The 16,329-nt window shown below is 44.1% G+C and overlaps 1 pseudogene; it reads left to right on the top strand.

Annotated features, from left to right (window-relative positions):
• The window catches only part of LOC139174922 (zinc metalloproteinase-disintegrin-like), a 42,553-nt pseudogene that overhangs the window by 13,825 nt on the left and 12,399 nt on the right, over positions 1-16,329 (top strand).

Below are 16,329 nucleotides of genomic sequence, written 5' to 3' on the forward strand. Positions count from 1 at the left end.
CAGTTTTCCGATTATCTAAGAATGACCAAGATTCTTTTTGGCTGCTGGGAGCACATTGGGAAGAAGAATCTGAACTCCAAATACGTACTGAATAATCAAATTATCACAGATAATCCCCACTCGGTTAAAGACCTTGGTATACTAATAACAAAAGATTTAAGTGCCAAAGCAACGATATAGCCAAGAAGGCTTTAAGAGTTGTAAACCTAATCCTACGTAGCTTCTGCTCTGGCAATCTCACACTACTTACCAGAACTTACAAAACTTTTGCCAGACCCATCCTCGAATAAGGCTCATCTGTTTGGAACCCATATCGCATCTCAGACATTAACACCCTTGAAAATGTCCAAAGATACTTCACCAGAAGAGCCCTTCACTCCTCCACTTGAAACAAAATATCCTACGAGACTAGACTTTCAATCCTGGGCCTAGAAAGTTTAGAACTAAGACGCCTTAAACAAGATCTAAGTATTGCCCACAAGCTCATATGCTGCAACGTCCTGCCTGTCGGCGACTACTTCAGCTTCAACCACAACAACACAAGAGCACACGATTTAAACTTAATATTAACCGCTCCAAACTTGACTGTAAAAAATATGACTTCAGTAACCGAGTTGTCAAAGCATGGAACTCATTACCGGACTCCATAGTGTCATCCCCAAACCCCCAACACTTTACCCTTAGATTATCTATGGTTGACCTATCCAGATTCCTAAGAGGTCAGTAAGGGGCGAGTACAAGTGCATTAGAATGCCCTGTCCTATTGCTCTCCTATATCTCCTATACCTTTCTTCTATTCCTATATCTCTTCTTCGATTGTTTCATTGATATGTTCTATTACTATATGTTCTTTTCTATTATTTCTTAAATATATTTTACTATGAGTATCTCCTCTATAACCTTCATCATGTATTTTACTATGTGTGTGTATATATGTGTGTGTGTGTGTATGCATATATATATATATATATTTGTTTTCGTAAATTTTCACGGGTATATGTATGTAGATTGTTCTGAGTTCGGGTTTTGCCCTGTGTAATATTTTGCATGTAATATTACATGCAAAATATTACACAGGGTAAAACCCGAACTCAGAACAATCTACATATATATATATATATATATATATATATATATATATATATATATATATATATATATATATATATATGTGAATGATGAGGCAGCAGCCATCTCGATCACCGGAACATAAAAACTTTAATAAAACAACTTAGCTTTCGTTAGCGTGCTGCTAACTTCGTCAGAGTTTTAAAATGCCGTGGGAGACAAACACATTTATAAAGCATTACTCAGTCTGCTCATAGCCCGCGTCACTGGGCCACACCCTTCCCTCCCCTCTGCAGCAAGCCTAATTGTAGGCTTAATCATGCTGGTTAAAGGGGGAACTACCGCTTTTACTCGTGTCTGTTGCTTATTTCCCTCCCCAAGGGAGGAGGTAGAGTTACGAGGCAATGCTTTAGAGGTATTTGATATTACTTCCTTCCACCCATTACCGTTGTTACTTTCTATGGTGGTACATGTCTGCTCTTGCAATTTTTTTGCCCATGCCCTCGTCCTAGGTCTGCACCTAGGGCTGCTGCCTCATCATTCACACATATACCTGGAACTCGCATTTTTAGGACTATTCTTGATATATATATATATATATATATCCACTAAAACCCTTATTGTGTATTGGACTAAATAAATAAATAAAAATAAATAAATAAATAAATGTCTAAACAACCTTTTGTTTATTGTTCTGTTTAGGAAGCAGCATACTTGAACACCCAAAAATACATTGAGCTTTTCATAGTTGTGGATAATCTAATGGTAAGTACCCTGGATATCATTCCATTTTCTTTCTGAATTGAGTGCAACATTTTGTTTCTGCCTTTTTTAATGTGGCCATTTTTGAAGACATTAAAAAACATCCAATTGAATTAACATGTGCTTCATTATAAACTTTGACATGTTTTTGTTATTGGACCCAACTAATATTAAGAGTTAAGAGACTACTTGGATAAAAAATATTTTTGTTTAAATCACCAAATTCAATGATTACTTCTCTCCCTCCTTCTCTCCCTTCTTCCTATAATTATGAACTCATCTTAACTTTTTTTGTCTTTTCTGTAGTACAAGAAATATAGTGGCAATTTAAACACTATAACAACAAGAGTATATGAAATTGCCAATGGGTTAAATAAGGTAAGAGGACATGGCAAAAAAATTATTTCACTCGTTAGATTTAAACTTCTCTCAGCGCCATCCCAGATTTTCACTATGTTCACACAACACACTTAACCAGGTAAAGAAAGCTAGGAGATGGACTTATGTAAGAATGCTAATTTTTGTGGCTTGGAATGAGGCAAAACTAGGACATTTGGCCAGCTGGTGATCCAGCATATAAGGGGGGGGGGATAAAATGGGTTAATTCAGTAATTAAGTTAACAAGCCTCTTATGTGAATACAGTCACTGTGTTGAGGGGGATGGAAATCCAAAAAAGTTGCAAGAATTCAATCAGAACTACACCTATAGCTGGATTCTTTGAGGACTGTTCTTTGAGGAATGGCTCTGAACTCTTTGAGGAATGGCTCCAAAAAAGTTGCAATAATTCAATCAGAACTATACCTATAGCTGGATTCTTTGAGGACTGTTCTTTGAAGAATGGCCCTGAACTTGGGCATTAGAAAGAGATGGACAGTCAGCCTATTCCAAGCTCAATTGATTATGAAATTGATCCCTGAAAATAAGTCTTAACCCTGCTGTTATGTTCGGGTCTGTGAGACCCAAAATCAAAGTTTGAGCCCCCGTAAAAAATTTTTCCTGTATATCTGAAACTTGAAATTTCATGACTTTGCATCATTTCAGGGGTTCTCTCTATGAGAATTTTTTTGGGGTGGGGGGCTTCTTTCTTGCTGAAAAAAAAGTTCCTAAAGTTCTGTTCCCGGGTCAGCCTGACCCGGACCAAGAATTCTTCATTTGAGGTGCTTATGTTGGGTCAATTTGAAAACGTTTTTCACTTGGAAGGTAGTCTAAACATTTCTGCACACAATGATATGAAAATTGAACTGAAATAATTGATGCTTATTGGTTTATTTTGCTCATAAAAGGCCACCCCCTTTTTTGTGATCTTTTTTTCAATTTATAGATAGTTTAGCCTGCAAAATGCATTCAATTTTACTAAAGTTGGTGTGGGATTGGTAGTCTGAACATTTTTGAACATAAGAAAAATATAAATGAACTGGAAAAAAAATGATGCTTATTGGGTTTTTTAATCAGAAATAAGGCCTCCTCCCCACATACCCTCGGCTGCTTGCAACCATTTTCACTTTAATTTTTTTTTAGGCTCCAAATTCAAAATATTTTTAATATATTAGGCATTGATTTACTAAATTTAACATTGCTGATCATCATTAAAATATTTTTGGGGGTGGGGAAAATATTTTTTGGGGATAGAGAAAATATTTTTGGGGGGTGGGGAAAATATTTATTGGGGGAAAAAACTTACACTTTTACTGTTTTGGGTCGTATATTTTTAAAAATATTTTTAGGTACTTAAATTTGGTCTTTTTGAAACCCTTTCTTGCTGGTAAACTAGTTTGAACATTTCGGCACACAATGATATGAAAATTGAACTGAAAAAAATGATGCTTATTGGTTTATTTTGATCAAAAAGCCCCTGCCCCCATTTTTGAGCATTTTATGTCAGTTTATATTTTTTTTAGGCTACAAATCTCCAAGGGATTTCCCCCAAAAAAGTTTGATATACAAAATTGAACATTCCTGATCATAATAAAAATATAAGTGAACTGAAAAAATTGATGCTTATCGGTTTATTTTCTAATATAAGACCATAAGGTCTTATACTCTAGTATAAACCTACTTGAGTATAAGCATGGGGGCTGCCTTTTATGAGCAAAATAAACCAATAACCATTGATTTTTTTTTCAGTTCAATTTTCATTTCATTCTGTGCAGAAATGTTCAAACTAGTTTCCAAGTGAAAAACGCTTTCAAAAAGACCAAATATAAGTACCTAAAATGAACAATTTTCGGTCCAGGTCAAATTGACCCGGGAACAGAACTTTAGGATGCGTTTTTGAGCAGAACAGCAGGGCTAAGAGAGGAACTCGATTTGAGTTGGTGGTACCCTGGAGGAGATACACTCATATTGTAGTGTCTTATTAGCCTTGTTTTCATTTTTACTGTTAATGATAAGTTAGAATCAGGGAGACAATGGGAAGATCAATGAGTCAAATCTCCCTTTAGTCCCCCTCCTCTTCTGTTCCTGATTACAGAGAATAACCACCTGCTTCTTTTTATTATTTTAATTATTTCTCCTGCTTGGTGGTTTTCTTGCAGACATTTCATTATCTGGTTAAACAATTTACTTGAGTAAGCAAAGCATCAAACTGAGAAAGCACTAAGGATTCCACAATTCAACCTTGAGCTCCAGAGATTTCTCTTCTATTGATGCCTAGATCTAATTTTTTCACCTGCCTCTAGAAGCCTTTCGTCAGTTTCTTTTTAATCTTGAAAGATTTATCAATTGTGTTTGAGTTTCTGATTGCTACCATGTCCCACCTGACAGATTTACAGAGCTCTCGGGATTCATATAGCACTGATTGGCATAGAAATTTGGTCCCACCGAGATATGATTAGTGTGCAGTCAGATGTGGATGTCACTGTGGACTTATTTGGAAACTGGAGAAAAACAGTTTTGCTGCCACGCAGAAATCACGATAATGCTCAGTTACTCACGTAAGTCTCATTGGGGGAGAGGGAGTGGGGGAGTCTGGGAGTGGAGAATTATGGGATGCTTAATGCTTGCACAGAGCTTTTGCTCTATGTTGTATACTTTAAACTATATGTGAACTATATCTCTGAGTCAAAGTCAACCACTTTTTTTTTTCATTTCATTTCATTTCATTTTATTGGATTTGTATGCTGCCCCTCTCTGTAGACTCGGGGCGGCTAACAACAGTGGTAAAAACAACATGCAACAATCCAATACTAAAGTAGCTAAAAACCCTTATTTTAAAACCAATCATACATACAAATGTACCATACATAAATTGTAGAAGCCTAGGGGGAAAGAATATCTTAATTCCCCCATGCCTGATGACAGAGGTGGGTCTTAAGAAGCTTACGAAAGGCGAGGAGGGTGGGGGCTATTCTAATCTCTGGGGGGAGTTGGTTCCAGAGAGCCGGTGCCGCCACAGAGAAGGCTCTTCCCCTGGGTCCCGCCAAACGACATTGTTTAGTTGACGGGACCCGGAGAAGGCCCACTCTGTGGGACCTAATTGGTCGCTGGGATTCCTGCGGCAGAAGGCGGTCCCGGAGATAACCTGGCCCGGTGCCATGAAGGGCTTTATAGGTCATAACCAACACTTTGATTTGTGACCGGAAATTGATCGGCAACCAATGCAGACTGCGGAGTGTTGGTGTGACATGGGCATATTTAGGGAAGCCCATAATTGCTCTTGCAGCTGCATTTCTTGGTAGATGAGAGCTGATTTTGAGAAGTCCTTGAATGATTGCAGGTCAAACACTCAACTTGATATGTGGCTCTTTTGTCCCCTGGCTGTGGCTCCCTGTCAGCTGAACCCACCACTAGCTGGTCCTACCCCTCGCCCTCCCCTTCCAGTCACTCCTCGTCTAGCCTGGGAGATAGAGAGAGACATGAGAGAGGGGGAGGGAGCAGGAAAGAGTGATAGAGAAAGACAGAGACAAAGACACAGAGAAAGACATACACACAGAGAGAAAACATTGGGAGTCACAAAACCTGGGTAGCTGTGGCTGAGGAGGTTCGTGTGACTGATTGGGAGGAAATAACATTGAGTTGGCCACACCCACCCAGGTTTGAGGCTCCTGGTATTTTCTTTTTTGTGGGAAACAGATCCAAATGGCTCTTTGAGTCTTGCAGACCCCTAACCTAGAATTAAAATTGAAAATCAAATGATTATCCTGCTATATTTTGGCTGTAACTTACAAATGCATTTTTAATGTTTTGGTTCCCATTCTGCATCAATTAAATGAATGCTTGCATTACACAACGGATAAACCAAGAATAGACTAAAATAATAAAATACTCAATCTATTTATAGTGCTTAGCAATAGCACAGCTAAGAAGCCAACTTTGTCCAATGATGCTTCCATAGTCACATAGTCATCTGGCGGGACCCAGGAGAAGAGCCTTCTCTCTGGCAGCCCCGACCCTCTGGAACCAGCTCCCCCCAGAGATCAGAATTGCCCCCACCCTCCTCGCCTTTCGTAAGCTCCTTAAAACCCACCTCTGTCATCAGGCATGGGGGAACTGAGATATTCCTTCCCTCTAGGCCTATACAATTTATGCATGGTATGTTTGTGTGTATGTTTGATTTTTAATAAGGGTTTTAGTTATTTTAAATATTAGATTTGTCATATGCTGTTTTATACAAATCTAATAAATAAATAAATAAATAAATTTTATCCCCTTCCCCTTTTTTCTTTTAGGGGCATTAACTTCAATGGACAAACTGTAGGATATGGATACGTAGGTAGTCTCTGTAAGCCGAAGGATTCTTCAGCAATTGTTCAGGTTAGTAGAAAGGATAACTGTTACCTATTCATACTCAAGTGAAAACCTGTATACAGGAATAACTTTTTTTACAAATAGAGTGTCTTCTTAGTTTTGATCCACATTATTTTCATGTACAGTGATACCTTGTCTTACAAACTTAATTGGTTCCGGGATGAGGTTCTTAAGGTGAAAAGTTTGTAAGATGAATCAATGTTTCCCATAGGAATCAATGGAAAAGCGATTAATGCGTGCAAGCCCAAAATTCACCCCTTTTGCCAGCCGAAGCGCCCGTTTTTGTGCTGCTGGGATTCCCCCCCAGGCTCCCTTCCATGGGAAACCCCACCTCTGGACTTTCGTGTTTTTGAGATGCTGCAGGGGAATCCCAGCATCGCAAAAATGAGCACTTCGCTGGCAACAAAAGTCCGGAGGTGGGGTTTCCTAGTGAAGGAAGCATCAGTGAAATCGCAGCATCGCAAAAACACCAATGTCCTCGAAACGCCACCTCTGTGTTTTTGCGATGCTATGATTTCACTGAGGCTCCCCTCACTGGAGGGGAGCCTCAGGGGAATCCCAGCAGCGCAAAAACGGGCGCTTCGCTGGCAACGTAAGTCCAGAGGTGGGGCATCCCAGCGGCCGTGGTGGGTTTGTAAGGTGAAAATAGTTTGTAAGAAGAGGCAAAAAAATCTTAAACCCCGGGTTTGTATCTCGAAAAGTTTGTATGATGAGGCGTTTGTAAGACGAGGTATCACTGTATATTTATTTGTGGATTTGACATCTCCAGGTCCTAACTCAACTGATGGCATTTTGGCACAAAGCGTTCTAGACATCTTGTAGATTGAGCTTTTTGTATAAAATGACCTATTTTTCAGAAGGTGACAATATATTATAATGTTTCTGGGTCAGGAGAAGTCAAACTGTGCTCCGATTGGCAAATGAGCAGGTCAAATCAGGTTACAATACTTTTGAATAATACGTCTGAACAATATTTTTAGCAATTGTAATAACAAACATAAATCACCAAGAAATTTAGGCTCTAGGTTGCCATAGATTTGAATTAAAAAGATTCTTAAAAAGAAAAAAAAAAGCTCCAGTATTTTAAAATCCTGCAAGAAAACCATATTAGTTATGATAATGCTATGCATTTATTGAGAAACAATAAATTTAGTTTATTATTCACATAGAAAGAATGGTGAGGCATGGCAATAAAAAAATAAAACAAAAGTCATAAAGATTTTTTTTCTTAATAACCAGAGTTAATATTCAGGTAGTATGAAGTAATCCTAAGTAAGGCTGTTTCCTCAAGAAGGTTTTAATTTTTATTCAGAAAGAACAACTCATTTTTAAATATGTTTAGGACTTCAGAATTTCTGAAGTATTAACTCTCACAAAAACCCCTGAATACTTCTGAACTGAAGTTGCATTTAAGTTTTAGTAACTATGTCCAGTCAGCGAAGCAGTGGAAGTGATGTGCCGGTGCCTGGAGGCTGTTGGGGCCTGGATGGGTGTCAACAAACTCAAACTCAACCCAGACAAGACGGAGTGGCTGTGGGTCTTGCCTCCCAAGGACAATTCCATCTGTCCGTCCATCACCCTGGGGGGAGAATCATTGACCCCCTCAGAGAGGGTCCGCAACTTGGGCGTCCTCCTCGATCCACAGCTCACATTAGAGAAACATCTTTCAGCTGTGGCGAGGGGGACGTTCATCCAGGTTCGCCTGGTGCATCAGTTGCGACCCTATTTGGACCGGGAGTCACTGCTCACAGTCACTCATGCCCTCATCACCTCGAGGCTCGACTACTGTAATGCTCTCTACATGGGGCTACCTTTGAAAAGTGTTCAGAAACTTCAGATCGTGCAGAATGCAGCTGCGAGAGCAATCATGGGCTTCCCTAAGTATGCCCATGTCACACCAACACTCCGCAGTCTGCATTGGTTGCCGATCAGTTTCCGGTCACAATTCAAAGTGTTGGTTATGACCTATAAAGCCCTTCATGGCACCGGACCAGATTACCTCAGGGACCGCCTTCTGCCGCATGAATCCCAGCAGCCAGTTAGGTCCCACAGAGTGGGTCTTCTCCGGGTCCCGTCAATTAAACAATGCCACTTGGCGGGACCCAGGGGAAGAGCCTTCTCTGTGGCGGCCCTGACCCTCTGGAACCAACTCCCCCCAGAGATCAGAATTGCCCCCACCCTCCTTGCCTTTCGTAAGCTCCTTAAACCCCACCTCTGCCACCAGGCATGGGGGAATTAAGACTTTTTCTCCCCCTAGGCCGTCACAACTGTATATATGGTATGCTTGTATGTATGTATGTTTTTATATATTAAGGGGTTTTAAATTTGCTTTTAGTATTGGATTTTTATTGTACATTGTTTATGATTGTTGTTAGCCGCCCAAGTTTTTGGAGAGGGGCGGCATATAAATCCAATAAAACTCAAACTAAATAAATGCAGTTACCATATGGACGCATAGGTTTTGATGTTCTCCTGTGCCGTACTTTCTGGACTTTACATTTTTCTTCTGGATATATTTGTGCATGTTCTGGAGTCTTGGTGAGCAAACATGGGTTCAGAAGAGCTAGATAAATTCTGAGATGACTTAAAATGTGTCATGTAGTCACCAGTTTTAGCCAATAAATAAATTTTTGGCTAATAATTAGATTCACTTTCAGTTTCTTTATGGACAAACAATAAACAGAGTGTTCTTTTTTCCTTCAGGATCATAGCAAATTAGAAAATGTTATTGCATCTACAATGGCCCATGAGATGGGTCATAATCTGGGCATCGAGCATGACACAGGTCCCTGTGTTTGCCAACCTAAAAAATGCATTATGGCTCCAACAATAAGGTAAGGATAAAGGAAAACTTTTAATGCCTTTTCAATGAAAGCCACTTTTAAATAATTGCAATTAATTGTAAGGATTTACAAAAAATGCAACGATTTGCACAAATAAAATAGTCAGTGAATTACAAATTTAATTTAATTAATTTGACTTCTCCAATGGGACTCAGGGCGGCTTACATCATTAAAGAGCCGTTGACTTACCTGAACAGTCTTCTCGATGCGCTGCGTGGAGAGTCCAACATGAGTTATACTTCAGTCTGATTGGTAGGGTCTGAGTTTTAAATTGAAATGTTTGATTAGGTAATGCCCTATAGCTGCCTAGGAAGACAGATTAAAGAAACAAAGGCGTAGTGAAAGTCAACAAGAACTTTATTAAGAACAGAAGAAAGGCAACAGCAACAACAAACTGCGACCCTGGGCCAACAGGCCGGGTGGATTTGGACTCTCCATGCAACGCATCAAGAAGACTGTTCAGGTAGATAAATGGCTCTTCTCTAATGCGCTGCTTAGGAAAGTCCAACAAACTAATCAGGCAGGGATGGAGTAGGCTGGACCAGGGGAGCGGGAGAAGGACCGTTGTACATACCTGAACGGTCTTCTCGATGCACTGGAAGGAGAGTCCAACATGGGTAATTACCAATCCTATTGGTAGAGACTGAGTTAATTTAAATATTTAAATACGAGGTAGTCACCGCCCCTTAGCATCCCCCAATACCTCAGTTTTAGAAACGAAGACAGTATAAAGGTAACACAATTTATTGAACCTTAACCATATAACAATTAACTTTTAAACCTCGCAAACCCAATTACTCCGGCTACCTGGCAACTACGCCGGGTGGGTTTGGACTCTCCTTCCAGTGCATCGAGAAGACCGTTCAGGTATGTACAATGGTCCTTCTCCACTGCACTGGGAAGGAGAGTCCAACATGGGATATACCAAAGTTCACATCCCCTGGGAGGGAAAAGGCTGTGCCACGGTCGACGGAGAGGAACACACCCTCTGCAACACACGCCTCCCAAAGGAAGCTTCAGCCGAGGCTACCGAGTCAAGTCTATAATGATGGATGAAGGTTGTAGGCGAAGCCCAAGTCGCTGCCTTACAAATGTCCTCAATAGATGCTTGGGTATTCCATGCTGCAGACGTAGCCGCACTTCTGGTGGAATGTGCAGTTATCCCAGCCGGAGGAGATTGAGACCTAGCTTTGTACGCTTCCGCAATACAATCCCTAAGCCAGCGACTAATGGATTTCGAGGAGACCCCAAGTCCCATAGACCTTTGAGCAAATGATACAAACATCCTCTCAGTTTTCCGAAACTGAGCAGTCCTTCTGATATAAATCTTTAAGGCCCTCCTAACATCCACCTTGTGCCACCTCAACTCCAAAGGATGTTGGCCATGTGTGCAAAAGTCAGGAAGGACCAATTCCTGTGATCTGTGAAATCCAGAGTTGACCTTGGGTATAAAGGCCGGGTCCAGTCTCAACACAACTCTGTCCGAGTGGAACACGCACAATTCCGATCGAGTAGACAGAGCCGACAATTCGGACACTCGGCGTGCTGATGTGATCGCCACAAGAAATGCAGTCTTAAATGTTAGCAGTCGAAGCGGAATAGACCTTAGCGGCTCAAAGGGAGGTGCAGTAAGAGCTTTCAACACGAGAGACAAGTCCCAAGTCGGGAACCTATGTATCTGAGGTGAGTGGGAGTTGATTGCTCCTTTAATAAAATCCCGTACCCAAGGGTGTTGTGCCAGAGAACGAGATTGAGGCACCTGCACAATGGTCGCGAGAGCAGCTATCTGCCTTTTCAAGGTATTTGGTGCCAGACCTCTATCAACTCCTGCTTGCAGGAACTGCAACACCAGAATAACCGAGGCGTGTTGAGGGTCAGAATGCTGCTCTAAGTAAAATTTACAAAAGGCCGCCCATGTAGCCTGGTAAATCCGTACCATAGACGAACGACGAGCAGCCTGCATGGTAGATACGACATTGTCCGGTATACATTGGTTTCTCAATCTGATCCTCTCAAGTGCCAGGCGGTCAGCTGGAACCATTGAGGGTTCGGATGACAAACTGACCCCTGGCTCAACGATATTTCGCAATCTGGAATCCTCCACGGGGGAGACACAGAAAAGGCTATCAGGTCGGCAAACCAAGGGCGTCTCGGCCAATGGGGGGCCACTAATATCAACTCCGCTCTTTCCCGAACCATCTTGTCCAATGTTCTTTGAATAAGGCACGTTGGTGGAAATGCGTAAAGCAGATCCCTGGGCCAGGGAGACAACAGTGCATTGACCCCTTCCGCTCTTGGCGTTGGAAACTGGGAATAGAACCTGGTCAATTGGGCGTTGTCCGGGGTTGCAAAAAGATCCACCGATGGGGAACCGAAGCGGAGGACTATGCTGTTGAAAAGAGCCGGGGCGAGTCGCCATTCTGAAGGGTCTAGGGTAGCCCTGCTCAACCAGTCCGCTTGCACATTGCTGGTCCCCGCAATGTGTTCCGCCGTTAAGGAAGCCAGATGAATTTCGGCCCAATCGAAGAGGGCAGTAGTCTCGACCATGAGACACTGTGACTTCGTGCCCCCCTGATGATTTAGGTGGGCCCTGGTCGCCACATTGTCTGTTAAGACCAGTATGTCTCTGCCCTGAACCCAGTAAGTAAAGGCTTGAAGTGCCAGAAAAACTGCCCTGAGCTCCAGGAAATTGATGTTGATAGGAGTCAGGTCCTCTGGAGACCATAGGCCCTGGGCCATATGAGGACCCATGTGAGCCCCCCAACCAGACAGACTCGCATCCGTGGTAAGAGCCAAGCATTCGTGACTGTGGAGAGGTGAACCCCGGAACAACGGCGGGGACAACCACCATCTCAGTGATTGTCTGACGTATGCTGGAATCCTCACCTTCCGGTGAGAATGGCTCACCTTGTTCTTTTGGTACGGAAGGAGGAACCATTGGAGACCCCTGATGTGGTGCCGAGCCCATGGTACAATTCCTATGGATGATACTAGAGTCCCAAGTACCTTGGACAACATGGCCATCGATACCTGAGGTTGTCGACAAAGATTGCTGACCAGTCGCCGAATGTTGAGCAGCCTTTCCGGTGTCAAGGATACCGTGTCTTGGGTGGTATTTATAATAGACCCCAGATGCTGGATGCTGTAGAGGGAAGAAGATGACTTTTCTCCTTGTTGATCGTATAGCCATGTCGCTCCAGGACGTGCCATGTGAGAGCCAAATCCTGTTGTGCCTGGGGCAGTGACTTGGACATAACGATGATGTCGTCCAAGTATGCCATCACCCGCACAGACTGGGCCCTGATATGCGCCGTCAGGATGTCCATCAGCTTCGTAAATGTCCGAGGCGCAGAGGACAGGCCGAACGGCATAGCCCGGTACTGGTAGGGGGCACCGTTTAGGCAGAACCTGAGAAATCGACGATGGGCCAGCCAAACAGGAACGTGCAGGTAAGCGTCTTTCAGGTCTATTGACGTAAGAAAATCGTGATGACGAATAGAGGCGAGAATCGATTGGAGAGAGTGCATTCGAAATCTCCGATACCGGATGAAGGTATTCAGGGATTTTAGGTTTAGGATCATCCTGAACCCTCCTGATGCCTTTGGCACGAGAAAAACGATGGAATAGAACCCCGTGCATTTGGCATGCTCGGGCACCCTCTCTATCACCCTTATATTCAAAAGATGGTCTATCTCCTGCTGCAAATGATGTTTTTTCAGCGGATCTCGAGTTGATGGACATTGGACAAACCGGTTTGGTGGGGGCTGAAGGAACTCCAGACGCAACCCTTGAGAAATTGTGGCTATCGCCCATTTGTTGGTGGAGATAATTCTCCAGGAGGCACTGAAAAGTTGTAGTTTGCCTCCTATGGGCGGTAGCGAAGCCAAGTCACTTGGAGCGTTTGAAGCCCCTTTGGTTTCCCCTGAAGGGCCGTCTCGCCTGCTGATATCCCCTTGGTCGGTCTTGAAAGGCCGCACGGTCACTCCGAAAGCCTGACTGACTATACTGGCCTTGTTGAAATGGCCTGATATTTTGTCCCACCGATGAGGAGGAGTCCCAACGAAATGGCTGGCGACGATTATAGGGGTTAGCCCTACGTTCTTGTCACCTGTACGCTCTGGGAAGGGACTTCTGTTTGTCCTTGTCCTCAATGAGGACCGGATCCAACGCTTCCCCGAACAGTTTTTCTCCTTGGTATGGGGAGGAAGCCAGGTTCCACTTGGACTTCAGGTCCGCCGGCCAGCTCCTCAGCCAGAGGAGTCACCTGGAAGCCAGTGATGTAGCCATCCCTCGAGCCGAAAACTTCGCTGCGTGGAGGGTAGCATCCGCAGAGAATTCCGCTGCCGCTAATAATTTACTGATGTCCTGACGTAAACGGCCATCGTCTGGACCTAGATGGACCTGCACCTCTTGCAGCCATATTATGGAGGCCCGATTGAAAAAGGAGGCAGCCATGGCTGCCCGAAACCCCCAGCTGGCCATTTGATGCGACTTACGCAATAAAATCTCCACCTTCCTATCCTCTGGTTTTAAGCTATCGCCAGTCTCAGAGGGAACCAAAGCCTTTGAAATCAGAGTCATTACTGGCTGGTCAATGGGCAGAAACTCCAACAGCTTTTCCATATCATCATCCAGAGTGTAGAATTTCCTCTCCATAACCGAAGGTCCTTGAGCTGCTGCTGGAGTCTGCCAGGGGCGCTTAATACTTTGTCTAAAGATCTCCGAGGATGGCACATGGTCAGTCTCGGGCTGGGGTTCTTTAAAGAGTACCGTAGATGGTTTAGGATCCCCAGTGGAATCTGCAGCTTTGGTAGGACCTGGCAAGTCCGCCGTTTGTTTCGCCTTATGAAGTAGAACCTTAAAAAAGGATGCCTTGAAGAGACCAGCTACCACTGGTTGTTCAGGAGTGGTCTCGTCATCTGAGAAATCATACTCTTTTTCGGTGTCCTCTAGCTGGGAAGGCTCTTCAACCCAGGACCCCATTCCCGAGAGGGGCGGTACTGACCAAGTATTTCTTGTTGGACAAGGGTGTCGTGTGTTCTGCACCTTTGCTGCCATCCCCTGCGAATATGCATCAGTAACAAGCTCCTGTAATGCTGGAGACATCTGTTGCCAGGTGTCAGGGTGCACTCTAAGCCCAGCTGCAGTGGGTGTAAAGGTTGCTGAAGGCCCACTTTTCATGGAATGAGGTGCTGAAGGAGGCCTAGCTTGACTAAGGCCTGATGCAGATTGAACAGCTGCAGGCAGAAATGGGCCCTGCCTTTCTGGGGACCAATCCCTTTCTGACAGAGTCTCTGCTGGTCTCAACCCAGAATATGGAGCTTGTGGATCCCTGGCCTGGAACATCAACTGCGCAGGGAGAGGCGAGGCAATTCTAGGTGTTAGAATGGCTGCCTCCAGCCTCTGCTCCAATGCTTTAATGCGCCTCTCTGCCTCTTTAAGAGAGGAGGAGGAGGCTTGTGCCTTGGATTTATCTTTGGGCTTCGACTTGCCCTTATCCTTGGGCACCATGCTGGGGGAGGATGCTTTTCAGCAGTTTTCTCCTCCATAACTACTCACAAGTACTGTTGTTAACAAGAGATCAGGAAAAACCAATGCTGCTCGAAACGAGAGCTGACAGCAAAATGGTGGTTTAACCCCCTCAGGGACTGACGCCTGTGTACTATCACTGTTGGTCGCGCCCACAGAGTGGGTGGAGAGCAACTGTTTCCCGCTTCAAAATGGCGGGCGAGGATCAGCAACTGCCCCCAAAATGGCGGGCGCGGCAAATCCCCGCAAACCTTGCCGCCTGCCTCCTTCTCGGGGACCAACCTCCCCATCTGGAAGGAGCCTGCCCAGCCAGCCTAATAGCCTTCCTTGCTGTTCCAGCGGCTTATAAGGGCTGCAGCAATTTGATGGTTCCTGCGGCGGCGGCGGGGCTTTTCTCCCCAGCGCCGAACAGCTGAGAGGCGCTGGTGCTGTGCCAGGTACATTTCTTCAAGGGGAAAGGCGATCCCCGAGCCTCCCAGTGAGGGGGGCGGACCCCCTCACCTTCGGCTCTCAGCCGGGTATGGCCTCTGAGGCCAGTGACCCCAGGCTGAGTTGCTTCCCGCTCAGGATATGCCCGCTGAGGGAAGGGATCCCCGAGGAGAGAAACGGTGGGGGTAATGCCCACGGAGGGCAGAAACCCCTTTCCAAGAACTCCTCTTCATTCTGAAAGAGAAAAGGGAAAAGGAGAAAAAATGAAAACAAGTTATTTTATTAACAAACATTAATACTTCAAAGAAGATACACTAAAACAGTCTCTACTCTTAGACTGAGTTTTTAAAACTGAGGTATTGGGAGCTGCTAAGGGGCGGTGACTACCTCGTATTTAAATATTTAATTTAACTCAGTCTCTACCAATAGGATTGGTAATTACCCATGTTGGACTCTCCTTCCAGTGCAGTGGAGAAACACAAAATCTCTGCAGAACTCGCTTCCCAAATGCTGAAGGCATCTGCTGAAGGCAACTCATCAAGTCTATAATGTTTGATGAACATTGAAGGGTCGGCCCATGTTGGAGCCTGGCAAATATCCTCGACTGACAAATGTGTTGCCCATGCTGAGGATGTGGCTGCACTTCATGTAGAGTGTGCAAAAATTCCAGGGGGAACTGGACCAGACTGAGCATGATATGCCTCTGCAATACAGAAACGGATCCATCAGCTCAACATTTGTAGTGAGACCTTTTGACCTCTAGTGGATGGTAGGAAGGAGACGAACAAGGCCTCTGACTTCCAGAAGTCCTGAGTCTGAGCAATATAAATCTTGAGCACTCTTTGGACATCAAGCTTGTGCCAACGGAGCTCTTCTGGAGTAGAAGCTCCAGCGTAGCAATCAGGAAGAAAAACTTTCTGAGCCTTGTGGGACCATGCGTTCACTTTCAGC

Source organism: Erythrolamprus reginae, chromosome 12, assembly GCF_031021105.1.
Source record: "Erythrolamprus reginae isolate rEryReg1 chromosome 12, rEryReg1.hap1, whole genome shotgun sequence".
In the NCBI taxonomy this organism is placed as follows: Eukaryota; Metazoa; Chordata; class Lepidosauria; order Squamata; family Dipsadidae; genus Erythrolamprus; species Erythrolamprus reginae.